Source organism: Elephantulus edwardii, unplaced genomic scaffold (assembly GCF_000299155.1).
Source record: "Elephantulus edwardii isolate Elephantulus edwardi_28Jun2011 unplaced genomic scaffold, EleEdw1.0 scaffold00036, whole genome shotgun sequence".
Taxonomy (NCBI): Eukaryota; Metazoa; Chordata; class Mammalia; order Macroscelidea; family Macroscelididae; genus Elephantulus; species Elephantulus edwardii.
The window spans coordinates 1,949,102-1,962,942 of NW_006399786.1; the positions used below are offsets into that span (position 1 = coordinate 1,949,102).

Sequence of the window (13,841 nt, forward strand, 5' to 3'; positions counted from 1 at the left end):
TCCTTTTTTTTTAATTATTAAATTTTATTAATTTTAATGAACATTTACAGAGATTTTGGGTTTTCATTCATTGTTGCACTATACCTTTGCTTCTTTAAGCAATGCTCTGGACTCGTTTCTTTGGTTTTTTTTTTAAATGAAATAAAGAGACCGGAAAGAAGTCAGAGGTTCTAAAATGATCACAAGATTCTGAAAGAACATCAAAAGCATTAGCAGAGGGAAGAAAATTCTGGAACATCTTGATTATCTTTCACAAAACTGTAGAGTCTACTGTCTACACAAAATACACATTATTGCAACAATAATTTGTTGTTGCTGTTACTGCTGTTAAGTGCCACCAAGTATGATTCATAGCAAAACAGTAGATACAAATTCCAAGGAGTTAAGTCTCAATTTATAAAATTTTCGCAAGAACAGAAACTGTTCTAAAAAATTCTGTTAAAGTCATTCATTCTTTTCACAAATAATGTGACCACATAAATAATGTGCTCAAACATGTTCTCATGGTGCAACATGCTTTAAAAAACAGCAAGTGCCACACAAACCCAAACCCACTGTCACCCAGTCATAGCCAATACATGACTATCAACCCTAAGGGTGAAAAGATTCCATGACTATCAATCTTTCTCCCTAAGAGTAGCTGGGGGGTTCAAACTGCGCCATTCTGGAAGGCAGTGCAACACTTAATGCACTGAGTTACACAGTTATATGTATGAGTTACACTGTTGGTCAGAAACTGAAATGCATGCAACATTTACATTAAAATATGGTAGTAAAATAACAATCTGCAAACTCAATAGACTCTTCTGAAGAACAATATGGGAAGATTCCTATCTTGATTTCAAAATTTAAACTAAAATGCTAGGCTGTCCTAAGTATGGGCCTAGGATACACACAGAGATCAATGGACTGCAAAGCATCACATTTGTGTCAAGTGATTTTAAACAAGTGTGCCAAAACAATTCAACAGGAAAGAACAGTCCTTGAAACAATTGGTGCTGAAAACTGAATATCCATATGCAAATGAAACTGGCAACCTATTTTCACAGCCTGTAAAAATAGTTAACTCAAAATGGGTGAAAGGCATAAATAGAAGACCCATGAAACTTACAGAAAAATCTAAGTTTCAATCATTCTAACTCTGAATTAGGTAATGGCTTATTAACTATGACATCAAAAGCACAAGTAAAAAATATAAAGTACTGGGCAATGTTGTTGTTGTTGTTTGTTGCTGTTAAGTATTACTGAGAGGTTCCAACTTACAGTAACAGTATGTATAACAGAACAAAGGCCGGACCGCTACTGTAACATTCTCACCACCACCGCTTTCTGAGCTATGTCTGAGCCCATGGTTGTGGCCACTGTGACAATCCATCACATGAAGAGTCTTCCTCTTTCCCACTGATTCTCTAATTTATCAAGCACCACGTTCCAGGGCCTAGTCCATCCTAATACACCCAAAACAGTGAAACAAAGTCTTTGTCATCTTTGCTTCGAAAAGCATTCTAGCTGTACTTCACCTGAGACAGATTTGTTTGTCCTTCTGAAAGCTTGTCTTACATCATATTCTTTCCTAACACTGTAAATCAAAGGAATTCATTCTTGGGTTTTCCCTATATATCCTCCAGCATACGCATATACATAAGACAAGTGAAAATTTCAAGGCCTGGGTCAGGTGCATCTTTTTCTCAAAGAGACATCTTTACTTTTTTAACATTTCAAATATGTATCTTGCACAAGATTTAATAAATGTAACATGTGGGGTTTTTTTGGTTTTTTAAAAAAATTTCTGACATACTGGGATCCAGTATGACTTACTGTGGCTCCAAGTCAGTCTTTTTTCCCAACATTTTGTTTATGGTGATGTTGCTATTGGTCCAGCTGTGAAGATTTTAGTCTATGTTTAGATGTATTCCACTCTGAAGACTGTAATTTATCTTTTTATGTTGACTCGGATGAAAGTAACTGCTTTACATCTTCTCCACCTTCAGCAAGACTGTGTTGTTTGCAACAACTCTTCCTGCAATCTGATGCCTCCTACTCCAGCTCCATGGATTACTTGCTTGGCACAGAATGAATTAATTTGGTGAAAGGAAAAAACTCTGACAAACATCTTTCCTGATTTAAAACCATGACATATTCCCATCTTCTGTTCAAACTGCTTCTTGATATACGCGCAGGCCCTTACAGAAACACAATTAAGTGTCGTTATATACAATTTGTTACGATCCACACAGCTAAATGTCTTTGCATAGTGAAAAATCTCAGGTAAGCATCCACCATGCATTCTCTGCATTCAGCCAACATTCGCTGACATCAGCAATGGTATTCCTCTCTCCACATCTTCTTCTGAATCCATGTTCAATTTTCAGAAGCTCCCCATCAATAACACTAATGTAGCAACCATTTTCCATTATCTTCACTGAGATTTTTCCTGTGTGTGAAATTGATAATTTCTGTTTTCTTGGAACAGAACAAACAAGAATCTTTTCCAAACATTAACAAGTAAACATTCCTCATGCCACATTTCTTTGTTAAAACATCTCAACTGATAATCTGTCAATTCCTGGAGCCTTCTTTTTCACCAATTTGTTCATTCAACTTAGACTTCTTCCTTCAAGTAACAATGATTCTTGATTATATACTCTTTCCTTAAATGGTTGCACACTGACCAATTCTATTTGGGACCGTGACTATATACATTACTTCCATTTTCTTTTGAAACCTTTCTTTTGCCATTCTTCACAAGAGACCCCCCTTCAATATTTCAACTTTTTTAGCTAACCTTCAGAAATTTCAATCACACTGATCCCTTTTAATTTCCTAACTACAGACTTTTACATATAATATTTTCATCGAAATCTTTTGTCTAGCATTTTCACTTCATTTCTTTCAGGTTTTTTAGATACTCTACATTAATAATGTCATCTAACAAGAGGCTCAATGTCAAGAAGACAAAGATTCTCACCACTGGACCAATTGGCAGCATCAGGATGGATGGTGAAGAGATTGAGATCGTACACAGCTTTAGTTTGCTTGGCTCCATAGTCAACAGTCTTGGCACAAGCAGCCAGGAAATTAAAAGGCACATTGCCATGGGAAAGTCTGCTGTTAGGGACCTCTCCAAAGTGCTGAAGAGCAATGGTATCTCTTTGGAGACTAAGGTGCATCTGATACAGGCCATGGTCTTCGCAATCACCTGTTATGCATCAGAGAGTTGGACAATGACCAGGGAGGATAGAAGGAGAATTGATGCCTTTGAGCTGTGGTGCTGGAGAAGAGTATTGAGAATACCATGGACTGCTAGGAAAACAAACAGATTTGCCCTGGAAAGGGTTAAACCGGGTGGCTCCTTGGAGGCAAGGATTCTGAGGCTCCGTCTAACATACTTTGGACATGGTGTGAGGAGAGACCGGTCCTTAGAGAGGGACATCATGCTTGGGAGGGTGGAGGGACAGCGCAGGAGAGGAAGATCCTCTATGAGGTGGATTGATTCAGTGACTGGGATAATTGGGATGGGAGTGTCAGAGACAGTGCGATTGGCACAGGACAGAGCGGAGTTTAGGGCTGTTGTACATAGGGTCGCTATGAGTCGCAGGCGACTCGATGGCACATTAACAACAACAACAACATTAATAGTAAGTTTCAGATTTTCTTCTGTCTTCTATTTTCTTTTTCTTGCCTTTTTAAAATGATCTCTTGGTGAGTTCTTGATGTCGTCCCACAATTCATCTGATCTTCAGTCATTAGCATTCAATGAGTCAAATCTATTCTTGCAAAAGTCTCTAAATTCAGGTAAAATATACCAAAAACTGTGTCTTAGCTCTCAAGGACTCTCTTCAGCTTCAACTTGAACTTGTATATAAGCAACTGATAAGTGCGTTCCACAGTCAGCCCCTGGCCTTGTTCTAACAATGAAATTCTCTGTTATCTCTTTGCACAGATATAGTCAATTTTACTTTTGTGTATTCCATGTGGCAATATACATATGTACAGTCACCATTTACATTGTGGAAAAAATGTATTTACATCGAATAAAACATTAGTCTTGCAAAATGCTATCAGGCATTCTCTGGTATCATTTCTATCACCAAGGCCATATCTTCCAACTACTGATACTTTATCTCTGTTTCCAAGTTTCCCATCCTAATGGCCAGTAATTATCAATGTATCTTAACTACACATTTGATCAAATTCGTAATATAGAAGTTGTAAATTTCTCCCATTCATCTGTGGCATTATTGGTGCTACATAAATGTGATTAATAATAGTTAGTAACTGGTAGAAATATGGATGTGTCCCACTATGCAGCAGTATGGCTATTATCCTATCACTGACAATGTTATACTTTAAGAGAAGATTCTGAAATGGTGTCTTGATAATGAATGTAACACCATTCCTCTCCAACTTGTCACTTTGGGCATAGTAGAAAATATGACTGTCCAGTTCAGAATAGCCTGTGGGGAGGTGAGAAGCTAAACGGAAGGCCATGCCTCTCTGACAGTTCCAACCCACGAGCAGATCCATAGGTCAAAAACAAGCAATCTCGCACAATTACAGCCTCAGAAACTCAAATGGAGGGGTCAGCAGCTATGAGGCAGTTCTTTGGACTCAAAGGCAAAGAATGAGAATTTATATTAAATGCCTCAAATATCAATCTTCAATCGTTCCACCGACAGCTTCCTACTTTCCTGCCTTGATTTGTGCTTCACACAGTCCATATTCTTCTCATTATTATTGGGTGTTTGAAGCTGTTTCTTTTTTTTTTTAAAGAGATTTTTTTAATTTCTATTCACTTATTGTTGCACATTTTTCTCACGGATCTTGCTATTCTTTTTTTTTATTTTTTAATTTTATTATTTTTGTGTGAGTGTACCGTCAAATCAGATCTGACTGGTACAGGAGGAGATTGCCCCTCCTTCCCCGGCAGAGCATCTGGTGGATTCAAACCGTGCGCCTCTGGGATTGTAGTTGCAGCTCCTTGCCACTAGGCCACCAGAGCTCCCCAAGCTGTTTCTTCTCATTTTGAGTCATGCCATCTATATCTGCAGGCAAAGGTCCTATAAGCTTTAGTCCGTCGGTATCACTGAGGTAAAGCAGCTCTTCTCAAGTCATACTGAAATTTTCTTACAACAGAAGGCTTCATCTTCTGGTACTAGATCAGGCTGGTCAGCTGCTATCTATAGGTTATCAATGGTCATTGTTAAAAGATTCCCAGGTCCTTCTTTCCAGTCCATCTTGGACTAGAATTTCCTCTGAAATGAGTCCATCATGGTGACCTGCTGATATTTCAAATATCAGTGTCATCTTTACAATATCACAGCAACATACAGGCCACCACAGAAGAAAAATTGATCAATGGGGGGCAGGGGGTGTGTACCGGAGAGTCAGAACCGACCCATAGCTGACCCTCAGGTGGGTTTTCAGAGGCAGTTACTCACATGGCAGGAAACTGTTCAGCCTTCTAAGCCAAGTGCCTTCAGGACTGCAGCACAGCTTCCTCCTACTAGGCCACCAGAGCTCGAGAGATGGGCAGAGAGTCAATTACCCTCATCAACAGATCACACTGCTTCTCAGCTGATTCAACTTTCTCTTAGCCAAGGGCATGAGTTATTGGCTCAGTGGCTCCTTTGAGCAGTCTAGCCAATGCTCATTCCATCCATCTCTTGCTCAGTTACTGAATCTCAATGTACATCATACGGCTTCACTTCATATACCATCAGATCCACTTCATAAAGCCCCCCTTAGCGATCACATCCTTTTCATCCACAGGATCCTTCTCTTCCCCCATATAATATCAACCTCTTAAAATCTGCCTTACACTTTAGGCTCCTTACTCTACAAGGACACAAGCTCATCATCTTTCTTGTCCATTATCACTAGCGAATAAGCCTAGCATGGAGCCCCAAATATATCAGGCACACAGAAAGTACCTTCCTAGCAGAGCAAATTCAGTGTCTCAAAACACATATTAAGGCCTCAAATCACTAAGAGGAAGAGCTGAACACCAGCAAGTTGGGGCGAGGGGAGAAGTGTGTGTCTCTGAGAAAGTAAGAGAGCACAAAATGGGTAAGAGAGCATGTGTACTTACGGGGAGAAATGAGATGCTCGAACATGCCAAGATCACGGTGAAAAGGTCCTCTATTCAAGGCATGCCCCCACAGACAAATTAGTAAGTCTAATTAATTGTGTCACTAGGATGTATACCTTAACCTTAGGTAATACTGTGTATCAAACCTAGGATCATCAATAAACTGGCCACCACATGGATACACAGCCCTGATGGAGATACTTAGTTGCTGACCTGAGATCTCAAAATCTGACTGCAGTTCAAAAGCAATTACATGCAAAAGGGTCTCTGAAAAACTGACAGGGAAAGATTCTGGTAGTCACTAAGTACCCTGTCACTATCAAATGCAGGTAAGAATACAAACTGCCAAGTTCAAGACTTTTCAGCAGACAGACCATTCTTAAATTTAACTAGACTATAACTACATTATAGTCTATACCTCTGTACAGAGGTAACTCGTGGTTGCTATGCCAATCGTGGTAATGGGCACCCATGGTGGACAGTGTTGGCTGGAGCTTCCCGACTAAATCAAGCCTGGAAGCAGGAGCGGTATCCACTTCCAAAATGGCTTGCCTCTGGAAACTCTATGTACGAACAGTGCTCAGGCTGTTCGTTCATAGGGTCGCTATGAGTCGTCTACGACTCGACGGCATTAAACAACAAACAACAACATAACTACGAATGCCACACAGGGTTTAGGGATGTTGTACTTAGGGTTACTATGAGTCGCAGACAACTTGATGGCATGTAACAACAACAATATGAATGCAAAAGATACTAACAAAAAAAGCCAAGCCACATGAAGAACGATATGAAGCAAATGAAGAAGTGTCATTTTAGTCACAGGTAAAAGCAGCAAACCATTTGTTTAACTTGAGGTCCATCCTTCTCACCAAGAATAATAATCTTGTTTTGTTTTTTCCAAGCCCTAGTGAGTCAATACATAATGGAATTTCCTAAAGTAGCTGGAAAAGGAAAAACTGATTTGGCCTAGTTCCTGATACTGATCAGTGATCTCACTGACTGATACTGAATAGTTTATCTTTACAGTCAAAAGAAAAAGCCTGTGCTGCTGGTCAAAGTAATGATTTCAATTCATAGTCATGACTAAAAAGAAGAGTAGGGAAGGTAAAGATTTCAAGGAAACAGAATTCCTAGCTACTTTTCCCTCATCCAGAAATGCAGGCAAGGCCTTCAATGAAGAAAGACGTGATTACATCGAACAAAATAGGAAGGCTCAGGCAGACTGAGCCCGCAACTCCAAGAATGGAGTTCCATCACGCAGCTCTCCTGAAAACGCCAAACGCCAGCCAGGCAAAGCCATCGGCTGAATGCATTTTCCCCACTAGTCAAAAACTCTACATACACCTCAACATTCATCAGCTGATGGACAGTGGACAAAACGTGGCATATTCACACAAGGGGCTATTACTCACAATAAACAAAGACACAGTGGCACATAGAACTTTGAAAACATTACTTAAGGTGAAAGTAACCAGATATACCAAGTATCATTATGATTCACAGGAATGTACCAAAAAGGAGACAGAAAGTAGATTAGTAGTTACCTGGGTCTCAGGGTAGGTACAGGGATTAACTATAAACGGAATGAGCTACCTTATTGGGGTGTTAAAAATGTTCTGATTTATGCTAGTGGCACCACCACTAATAAAATTCACTAACTAAAATCAAAACCTAAGTTTAAAATTAGTCAATTTTAAGATGTGCAAAATGTATACATCAATAAAAGGATCTCTGGTGGCTGAGTGGTCAAGAGCTGCGCTACCAACTCAAAGGCTTAGGTTCAAATCCACCAGTTGCTCTGTGAGAGAGAAAGATAGGTAATTGCCTCACTGGTAGTTTACTGCCTCTGAAATCCCACTATGAATTGATTCCAACAAAACGTAGCATATAACAACATACCTCAACAAATCCACTGAAATTTAAAAAAAAAAAAAGTCAAACTACCTTACTGAACAAACATCCTATGCCTTTTAAGGTCTGTCCAAAGCCAGCATGGCAGGCAATACATTAACATCACACTGCATCACATCTTTTCTTGCCTCAGTGTCCTTTTTTCCTCACCCTGGCCATACACGTCCCAAGTATCAGCACTTCTGTATCTTTGCCTTATGCTCTGCCTTCCAGAGGTCCTACACTGAGGCACTGTGTTACCCTCTCTGTTGCTGTTGCTACAGATCAAAAAGAGGAAACTTATGAGCCAACCTTTCAATTACGAGTCAACGGTGAAATTATTATACATGCTTTACCATCTTAAAACTAGTCAATTCAAATTAGCATTATTAAAAACTATTAAGAAAAAAATCTACAAATATTTTGTATAATGAACCACAAACCACTGTGTGTACTTATACCTTCGGTTGTTACTGCTGTTATGTGCCATGGAGTCACCTACAACTCATAGTGACCCTATGTACAACAGCCCTAAATCCTGCTCTATCCTGAGACAATCTTACTTTCTCTGACACACCTACCTCCGTTATCCCAGTCACTGAATCAATCCATCTCATCAAGGGTCTTCCTCTTCTATGCTGTCCCTCTTCAAGGGCTGATCCCTCCTTGCAACATGTCCAAAGTATGTCAGAGGGAAGCTTCAGAATCCTTGCTCCAAGGAGCAGCCTGGCTTAACCCTCTCTAGGACGAACTTATTTGTTCTCCTAACAGTCCATGATATAGTCAATACTCTTCTCCAGCATCACAGCTCAAAGGCATCAACTCTCCTTCTATCATTGTCCAGCTTTCTGATGCATAGCAAGTAATTGCAAAGACCATGGCCTGTATCAGGTGCCCCTTAGTCTCCAGACTGACATCATTGCTCTTCAGTACACAGGTTAAGGCTGACACTTTCAATGTTTTATCTACTAGCTTGTGATAAATACAAAGTTTTTAAAGCTAACTCAAATGATTAGCTTGGCTTAGAAACAGGCTAGAAACCTAAATCTTTTTTCAATCACTTAAAATAATAAAAAATTCTAAATTAGAAGTGGTTGATTTTGTGAAATTTACTGTGAAACAAGGCCTTGACTCTAACATTGCCCACTGTCACAGGCTGCATACCTGTGTCTCTTACATCAGTGTCTATAATGGATCTAACTGAGCTAGAGAATCGACCTGCCAGGTCATCGAGCCATAGTGCTGCCTTCTTGTCCACAGTTTTGCTTCTATAGCTTTTTCACCTTAGCCTTTTGCGCAATTATCTAAATATTTGACTGCTGTCTGCCAATTTTTTTAAACGACTAAAATACAATGAAATGGAAATGCAGATGCTAATAACAAGCAGTATAGGAATCAAAATCATAGAGATAGAAAACACCTGATGCACCAAGAGCAAACCATCTTTCCCCTCAAGCAGCCGTTCACATCCAGATGCAAAAGTGTTTGCTGTTAAGTATCAAGTCAACTCCACCTCATAGTAACCCATGTACAACAGATCAAAACCCTGACTGACCTTGTAACAGCCTCTCACTAATAAATCAAGAAATAAAACAAACGAACATGCAAGAAATGTATATGCAAAACTACCTAATGATCTATAAGGTCAGATGTCGTTTGTTTATATTTTTAACGTCCTAAGAATAGAAGTCTCTGTATTCTCTGTACTCCATAGCTTTGCACACCTGTTCAGGAAAGCATTCCTCCACCATCAAAATAAATGTATCATTCCAAACCAGTCTCTCTGCCCTTCTAGGTTCAGTCCATAAAAACCTACAAACATATACATGGTACCAAAAGAATCCAGATATTATTTCCAATGTATGTCAAAATGTAGAAATATGCAGCTCTCAAATGATATTGACAGAGAAAAAGCAAAATGAAAGTATGTAGCTATGCAAATGAGCATACATGTAGTATAAACTCCTGAGCTGTAAGTCATTTAAAAATCAGCAGGGTTTTGTTTGATAGTTGGACTTATTTGCTTTTGGAAGTTTGTGGTTGATAGTGTTTAGGAGCTACACACCAATTCTTGTTAAACAGGACTTCCTCTCGTCTTACCCAGGCTCCGAACCCTTTCAATATGAAGGAAATCAATGTCTCAGAACAAGTCTGTACATGCCATTTTGGGGACAGATCGGCTTATACTAACCCTCCTCCTAATGAAAACATCTACACAATTCATTTTTGCCTCCACAGGATATCTTTACTTAAGAACAAAAGACACTGTATTTAGAAACCTTCACACACAAAATTTAAATGCCTATTCGAAAAACGTTAGAGTCATGATTTCAAAGAGGCAATTTATCCTGCACTCACTCTCTCTGAACAAGTGAAAGTAATTTCAGCACTTTCACCCTGTTAATCTCAAAGCTCCTCCCAAACTGCTGGGCAAATAGTATACCCATTTAAAACGCCTTAAAAAGCTTGCAAAGAATGAGTAAATTCTGTCAGCTGAACACAGCAAAGAATACACAAGAATCCACACTCACTCTTCATGTGTACTTCTAAATTCACCACAAGGTCCCTCTCTTACCAGGGTCACTGCCTCTGCCCTATCTCAGCCACCCCCCCTCCTGGTCCACTGCCAAAACCAACCATCAAACCCCAAACTTCCCAAAACAAAACCATCTGATATCCCTTACTGCCAAAGTTCTTCACAACAAAACTTATTCCAAAGATAAATCTCAGTAAAACTTCCATCAGTTCCTGTTTTAAGTGTGAAGTCCATCTTCATCTTAAGCCTAAGTATCTCTGGGAGCAATTCCCGCTACTCCCTCAACCTCCTGTCATTTCCGAAGGCCACCCTCAGCCCTTCTGTTATCCTCCAACCCAACTTCAGAAAAACAGGCACAGTGCCTAATAGGTGGCAAACTGTTAGCTCTTCTAACCATTCAGTCCCTGTGGCCTTGAATACCCTCCTTCAATCTCCTAACTCCACATCCTTCCTTTCCTCCAAGGATAGGGTCAGAGAGGCTTCATTTTCCTCTGGAAGGGAACTGTTAAGAGTGTCAAAAGGGAATCAGACAGTAACCTGAGCCTCAGGGAGTTCGGAACTTAGCAGACCAAGTGGCAGAGAAGTCTGAATTCACTCAAAGGAGAGTCAGACTGAGTGCATGTTTTACCTGAAACCACATAAACAAACTTTCTGTAAATAATTATGTGATGTTATTCATGCTGATGGATGCTTGGCAGCAGCAAACACTGAAACATTAATAATCTAAGTCCCAAACTATCATATGTAAATTATGTCAACAAAAATCTACAACAAACCTTTATGCACAAAAGTGCATGGCTTTAGAAGTTTTTATTTCAAAGGAATAGAAAACAAAGTTGTTACTTATCTCTCTTTCACACCCTCTAATGAACTCCCTCCCTAGTATCCATCTGTAAAAAAAAATTAAAGAACTTCTGTGACAGCTAGGACAATATTAACACTGGACATGTGACATTAAAGCTGTCTTAGGTATAGCAGTGTCTTTGTAAATACATAAGAGATAGTGAAGTGATTATGACATGATATTCATAAGGATTTAAATTACAATAATGGAGACAAAGAGGAATATGGGTAAAACTAGTTTAGTCACATGCTGATGGTAATTATTAAATTGCGTGTTTCACTCTATTTGTGTATGCTTAAAAATCTCTATAATAAAAGTAACTTCAATAAAACTAGCAAAATTTTGTTCTGAAATATCATACTACTACACGGATTTAATTTCTTAGGTTTGCATAATTACAAGCATTTCTCAACTGTACAGACTTCTGTAGTCGGAAAGATGTATCATTAGGAATACCCCAACTACTTCCTAAATGCATTTGGGGAAGGGGTAAGAATGGCACCAGCAAAGCGGAAATTAGGAAGGGAGAAAACTCAATAATGAACATATATAATTAAACCATTACCATAAAGAAGAGCTCCCACCTCTTAACAAACAATTCATAAACACTAGGGTTTTGGGGTTTTTTTTTCCCCTAGGGTTTTGTTTTGTTTTTTTTTTTTTAGTTTAAAAACTGGCTGAAGCCTTCAGCTTATTTCACTGTACTTAGCAAAGACGTTGAGCAAATTAGATACAAACAATTCAACTACTGTGTAACCAGGTCAAAAACTTATGCTTGGAGTTTTGACTTGGAATATACTGACCATTTAGATTTGGCCAGAAAAACTGGGTTAGATAAAAAAACAAAGCAAAACTGGTGCTTAAACTAATACCAGGGCTAGGGGAACGACTTTAAGCCAGTTACCAGGCCACTCGGTGAACTGCAACACAATCTTTTCCAAAATTTTCCAAACACTCTCAACTTCAGTTAAGTCCAGCAGCCAAAGTTAACAGGGCTCCCTCTCAAATTCAAAAACTTGGCCTCAGCCCCAACAGTTAACCAACAAAACACATGCTAATTCACTCAAGATCACCTAAAAATACTGACTTTCAGACCCGAGGCCTGCCCAGCCAGGGGAAGCTGGGGTTAGAGAGATGTGTTCAAATGATGGATCAACTCTCTTCTAATGCAGAGAAAAAGAACAGGATCCACATTTAATCTGGCCTAAGAAAATATCTATGGTCGGCTTCCAAATCTACCAGCTCTCTCCCTCTCTCTCCATTTTAATGAGACAATGACAATTCTTCACAGTGAGCCATAAAGCCTTTCTTCTTATTTTCTACCTCTCACAACTAGAAAACTCCAAAGCAGACGACTTTTAGGAAAATCTTAAGGGATAAAACAGGACAGGAAGAACCTATTCGGTTTTACATTTTCTAAATCTAATTCCTCCAATACCTACAGCTCTTTCCTCATCTTTAGAATGCACACCTGGTAATATGACCAACACTGTTAGTCACACAGGTGTCAGCTCGCCATGTCAGACTCACGCTGTCTCCAGATCTGTTCATTTATGGTGAAAGGGGGATGTCTAAAAACTGAGAGTGGGAAGGAAGACCCAGAATGGGTGTGAAACCTCTTTACTCCTTTCTCTCACTCACTTCTGTTTCAATGACACACCTGTCAAACAGGTTATTCCTGGAATTCAGATTTTATAATCTGTAGTAAGTCTTCCTTCCACTGTTGCTCAAAACACACATTCCTCCCTCTACATCCCCAAAATATATTACCCATCAGTACGGTGTATGTCGGCAAGAGTTATAAAGAAGTCTCAGTTGGCTCCAAACTACCTTGAGCACAGGGTAGGCATTCAAACGAGGAAACATGATGACCATTTTCAAGAAGGCCAAAACAGAGACTTAAGAAAATCAGAAACTAGGGGTGCCTTTACTGAATTTTAGTTAGCACACAAATTCAGGTGGCCAGATTTTGGAAAAGGGGGGGGGGGAAAGTAAGGCTGTTTTATGAAAAATGTTTTTCCACTTTATTGAAAAAAGTACATGCCTGAGAGTGTCGTTTATTTCCTTATCTCAAAGCCAGGAAATGAGGTCTTTTAAGGCCAATCTGAATATAAACTCTGTTTAGAAACAGAGAGACGTCGTAGCGAAACCCCTTTCCTAACTTTGGCCAAGTGGCGTGGCCTCCAGTCAGCAGCGTGTTTATCACCCTTGTCTTCGTCTCCCAACACGAAGTTTCAACATGCCACGGGAAACAAAGAAGGCGCCCCACACCGACCTTATAGACTTGTCCATAGGTGCCATTTCCAACCACTTCCACCAGCTCAAAAATCCCAGCAGGATCCTGGAGAGGAAGGAGGGGAGGGGTTATAATTTAAAAGCAGCAAAACAAAAATACGAATAAATCAAGCCGGGGCACTTGTGGAGAGAGGACAGCTACAAAGGAGGCTGCCTGCGCCCCAGTGCCGATCGCTGGATCC

General features: G+C 39.6%; 1 protein-coding gene across 1 annotated transcript in view; it reads right to left on the minus strand.

The window, feature by feature from the left end:
• Positions 1-13,720, minus strand: part of MAP4K4 (mitogen-activated protein kinase kinase kinase kinase 4) — a 242,573-nt gene extending 228,853 nt beyond the window's left edge. The window contains exon 1 of the mRNA XM_006884550.1: positions 13,640-13,720. The gene's annotated coding sequence lies outside the window, so the exon portion shown is untranslated. The remainder of the gene's footprint in view (positions 1-13,639) is intronic.
• Between the last annotated feature and the right edge of the window lie 121 nt (positions 13,721-13,841).